At 42.3% G+C, this 4,990-nt stretch overlaps 1 pseudogene; it reads right to left on the bottom strand.

Moving 5' to 3' along the window:
• Positions 1-500: 500 nt before the first annotated feature.
• On the bottom strand, positions 501-3,904 carry LOC119859953 (annotated as a pseudogene).
• Positions 3,905-4,990: the final 1,086 nt, after the last annotated feature.

Genomic DNA, 4,990 nt, shown 5'->3' with positions numbered 1-4,990 from the left:
TGGCTCACCTTTTGTTTAGTCATTACTGGTAAGAACTGATCCCTATAGTGGTTTACAAATATTTAAAGAAATACTTTAAAGCGACAGATACAAATTCAGCTTCCTTTCACTGTTCTGGGCCACAGGAGCAACCTGCAATCGGCCTCAACCTTTTGTGAATTATTTGCTTTTACTGGCCTAAATTTTGGTTCCATCCCTGACTTAGAACCTTCTCCTTCTTCATCTCTTAGAGATGGGCGCTGGCAACCTACGATCATTCTCCGCTCCCCATTCTCCTCAAACATCACCGAAGTACAACGCTGCTTCGCTCCGTTTTCTTGAAAAATCTCTATTAATGCCTTCATTTCTCTTCCCCTGACTACTATAACTCTTCTTTCGAGCCTTATCAAGACCCAATTTTCTGAACTATGGGATGCACAAAATTTTAATGCCCATGTTCTGAAATACAGAAAGAAGAATGATGACGACACTCCAATCCTTAGAGGACTCCACTGGTCCCACGTTCATTTCAGGACCCAGTTTTTATTTTTTAAAAATCACTGTTTTTAAATAACAGCAACAACAAACCCACTCTTCATGAGCTAGCACTGCCTACCTCATGGATTTTCTTTCCCCCGCCCCATTCCTTCATCTTCTGGTACTCCAGAATTAATTTTCTCTCCCAGTACAAGCCGTCTGTAGATTATTAGTACAATAGCCTTCTCCTCTTCATTACCTAGTTTCCAATCCTTTTTTAAATAACTAGCTTAATTTGTTAAAAATTCTTTAATAAACAAAAAACAACTCCTTCTATACAAACAAATAAATAAAAATGCAACCATTATCTCAGCAATACAATACAAAGCCTAGAGATTAACAAATTTGTCACAATTAACAGTTATAGCAACACAAGTTGTGACCCTTTGTCCAATGTATACGAACTTGTATCTTATAATTGATAGTGAACAGAACCTAAATAGGAGGTAACTTTCTCGCTTGGTTATGGCCTTTAGGTATTCAGTACACTCATATCACAGTCTTGGAGTTTGGAAATCAAGGAGGTGACCGTTAAGAAGAATAAACCCATGGCTGGGATTTTCAAAAGATGGATTTGGGCAACCATTTCAATGCAGTGCTGGGGCTTTATCGTTTAGGATCCTTTTAAAATAGCAGCTTCTATTACTTCAAGGGAGAAATACCATTGATTCATACGAAGGCATATGTGTATATAGTCCAAAATGTGTTTCAATCACAGGTAAATAAATATAGATTATGGAAAGGGAAGGAGAAAGTATGTATATAGGGGTTTCATCCCTTTATTATTAACACTAAACTTTTAGTGGAGGCATAAAATTATCCAAACAATACTCCTGTCTCCATAGCGCAACCGCTAAGTGGAAGGGCTCACTCACCCCTCTCACGGGATCCTTTCCATCCAGCATGTTGGAATTAGTCTGAGTCTCCAAACTAGTCCCGGGACTAACTTCCACATTCAATTTTCCTCAGGCAAAGACGATCCCAGCAGTTGAAAGAACTTAAAGTCACTGTTGCCTGGCCTTATTTGTCAGACAGACCTCATAACGATAGGATTGCGAGAGAGTCCCACTGCCTGTTATGTCTGGCAAAGTGTTGGGAAAGTTGGAATCGCCGTAAAAATTCCTGGAGGATGCAATGTATCTTTCCCTATACATTCCTGCTGTATTTCTCATCATGGCGACAATTATCACCACAGAGACAAGAAAAATAAAGGAAATTAAAGCCAAACAAATTATAAAATACAAAATCAACTTTCCATCTTCTTCTGCTTCCTTTGACGTATCCTCTATCTGCATGTAGGCGTCTGAGAGCCGGTCTACCAGGAGCACATGGACCTTCCTCTGTAGTGGAGCGAGGTGACTTTCCATTGTCCGCAATCAGGATGACAAGTTTTGTTGAAGATTGTCTCGTTCAGTCACTGGCCTCGTGGTTTTTACTTCCCCGTTTTGGAGCCCGAGAGTGAGGAGACCTGGGTCTGTGGCTTTCAGCAGCTGGTAGGAAAGCCAAGAATTCTGACCGGAATCTCCATCCACAGCCACCACCTTCGTCACCAGGTAACCCGCCTCTGCCGATCTGGGAACCAGGTCATTAGCGGGGGAGCTGCTGTTCTGCAGAGGGTATAAAATGAAGGGCGCGTTGTCATTTTCATCAGTTATCACAACTCGGACAATGACTTCAGAGCTCAGTGGAGGGGACTCGCCATCTGCAGCTCTCACTGTAACCTGAAAATCCCTCTTTTGCTCATAACTAAGAGACGGCAGAGCGTACACATTCCCGTTTTCGGAGTTTATGAAGATGTAAGAAGACAACTGGAAGTCACCGACCTTCCCAGGCAATAGTACCTCAATCTGACATTCTGCTCTGTATACATGTCTTCAGAGCGCACAGCTCCAACCAGCTGGTTGGGATTGTTGTTTTCCTTCAGGTACATGAGATATGATAACTGAATAAACAATCGTTAATGTCCGATATTTGCACACTGATGACCCGCCCAGCGGTTAGCCTGGTCTGTGGCCGTGATGGTTATATTATATTCCGGCACTTCCTCCCTGTCCAGGGGATTTTGTGTCACTAGCGCGTAATAATTTTGGAAAGTTGGTTTTCGAGCAAAAAGGAGTTTAGCCTGAATGGAGCAAATTTTTTCCCATTGTCCCCGGAGTCCCGGTCTCTGACACAGAACAGGGCTACCACAATCTTGTTGGGGGAGTCTTCAGATACTGGGCTCGTTACAGAGGTGATTGTCATCTCTGGGGTATTGTCATTTACAACTATAAACTTCACAAGGACCTTGGAGTGTGCAGAGAGGCCCCCAGAATCGATGGCCTCAACGTTCAGTTCATACATCTCTGCTTCTTCAAAATCAATCAGTCCCCAAATGGTGATTTCGCCTGTTAATTGGTTTAACTTGAATAACCGGAGGATTTTGTTAGATACCTGCCTGAATGAATGGGTGATTTCTGGATTTGATCCAAATCGCTGGCTTCAACCTTAGAGACCAGAATACCCCGAAGGCTATTTCCCACCAACTGCACCGTATACAGACTGAGGAGAATTGTCATTTGTATCTAGAACAACGACGACTACCTGGGCTGTTCCCGTCGTCTGCGGAATGCCCCCATCGGCACCTGTGAGGCTCAAATTAAATTCTGTTTTCTCCTCACGATCTAACGGTTTCTCTAGCACCAGCTCCGCATATTTTCTGCCGTCCTTGTGGGTTTGCATATCCAGCGTTCATTGCAACTGATCGTGTAGCTTTGGATACTGTTTGTTCCCACGTCTGAATCTTGGGCTTTTTGCAGGAGGAAGCGGGTGTGGGTTTGAGACACTTCGTTAATGTTCAAGATCAGCTCTTTTGGGGGGAATGGACGTGAATTGTTATTGATATCCTCTATCTGCATCTCGCCCGATATAACTGCAATGGATCTTCCAGCACTAATTCGAAATACAAACTGCAAGGGTAGAGGGGCCCGCACAGCCACTCTCGGTCTATTTGCTCTCCTATTAATAAATCTCCGCTGTTTACATTGAGGTGCAGCTACTCTTGGCTGCCCTGAGAAGAAACGACCCTAGCCTTACGAGCAGACAGCTTTCTTACATCCAGCCCCAGATCCTTTGCGATATTGTCTGCAAAAGATCCGCTTTCCCTCTCCTCCGGCACGGAGTATCGCAGGGTGTCCGGTACCTCCCCGCAAACAGAAACAAGCAGAAAGACAGACAGGACTTGCCTTCTCCTGCCGAGCTTCCCTTCTCTGCGAGCCATTCCAAAGTACAGCAACTCTCAGGGACCCGGAGTGGCTCCCAGCAATACTTCCTACTCTGAGACTGCAGGCAGTCTTACCGGTGCCAGCCTACTTATTAGTCCTTGAATGTCTTCCTAAGCGGTTATCCCTTTTCCTCTTCCCTGGGTGACGCCTTTATAACAATGGAGAGCACAGTATTTGCGTCGCCATTTCTGCAGCACCTTGGCCAACAGCGCCACCAAGTGTTCAACCGACAATTAGAGAAACCAGTATGACTTTGGAACCTAGGTACAGATAAGATCAAGTGCTATAAGTATCCCCAGGACAAATATACACATATACTATACATATATTTGCTCTGAAGGCTGTTTGTTATATGTTTATAGACAGTAATATAAATGAACATAGAGAGGAAACGAAAGTATAACAAACGATCGTAACTTCCCTAGTTCAATCATTTTAATATCCATTTTATGTAAAACGAGACAACAGTGTTTTATTGATTAGAAATACATATATACATTTTAAACCCATTACCTCTTCTATTTACACTTTTTCCTCCTCTTTCTTTTAAATGTATTCGGTGGAAGGATAGACCCAGTAGGAGTATATTCACCAGCTAAACTTGATAAGAAGGGTCTGAGAAACTTAAATTCATTGATGCCTGAGTAAACTTTTAGAGAAGTTTCATGATTGTATGGGTAGGACAGAGATGCGGTACCAGTTACGTCGGTAAAGTTACTCGGGAAGTTAAATGCAGTATAGCAAAGTGCAGAGATGTGTCCATCTCTGGAGTTTCTTCTTTCGTACCTTTCCTTGAGTATTATCACCATGACTGAAGCTAAAACAAGAAATTATATCATAGGCCAAATAAACTACTAAACAGATTGTTTATGTGCTGTGTCTTAGATGTATAGTAAGACACCAAGATAGAGATGTCTCCATCTCTAAGGTTTCTTGTTTTATAAAGATCTACGGCTATCATCATCATAACAGAATTACAGAATGAAATGAATTGAAAGCCAAATAAATAAATAAATCGTGAATGTTTTTCCCTTTATATTGATACATATTAATTATATAGCCTGGTGTGTATGAAAACCCAGTAACTTGGAATACATTTAGAGTCTGTTGCTCATTGTCTTTAGAAAGAGTAAGAGATGGGCTATAACTTGATCTGTTTTTGGCCTTGAGGTTCTCATTTTCCTATTCTGGGATCTTACTGTACGCAGATC

This window comes from Dermochelys coriacea, chromosome 8, assembly GCF_009764565.3.
Source record: "Dermochelys coriacea isolate rDerCor1 chromosome 8, rDerCor1.pri.v4, whole genome shotgun sequence".
Lineage (NCBI taxonomy): Eukaryota > Metazoa > Chordata > Testudines > Dermochelyidae > Dermochelys > Dermochelys coriacea.
This window is presented reverse-complemented; position numbering and strand designations above follow the sequence as displayed.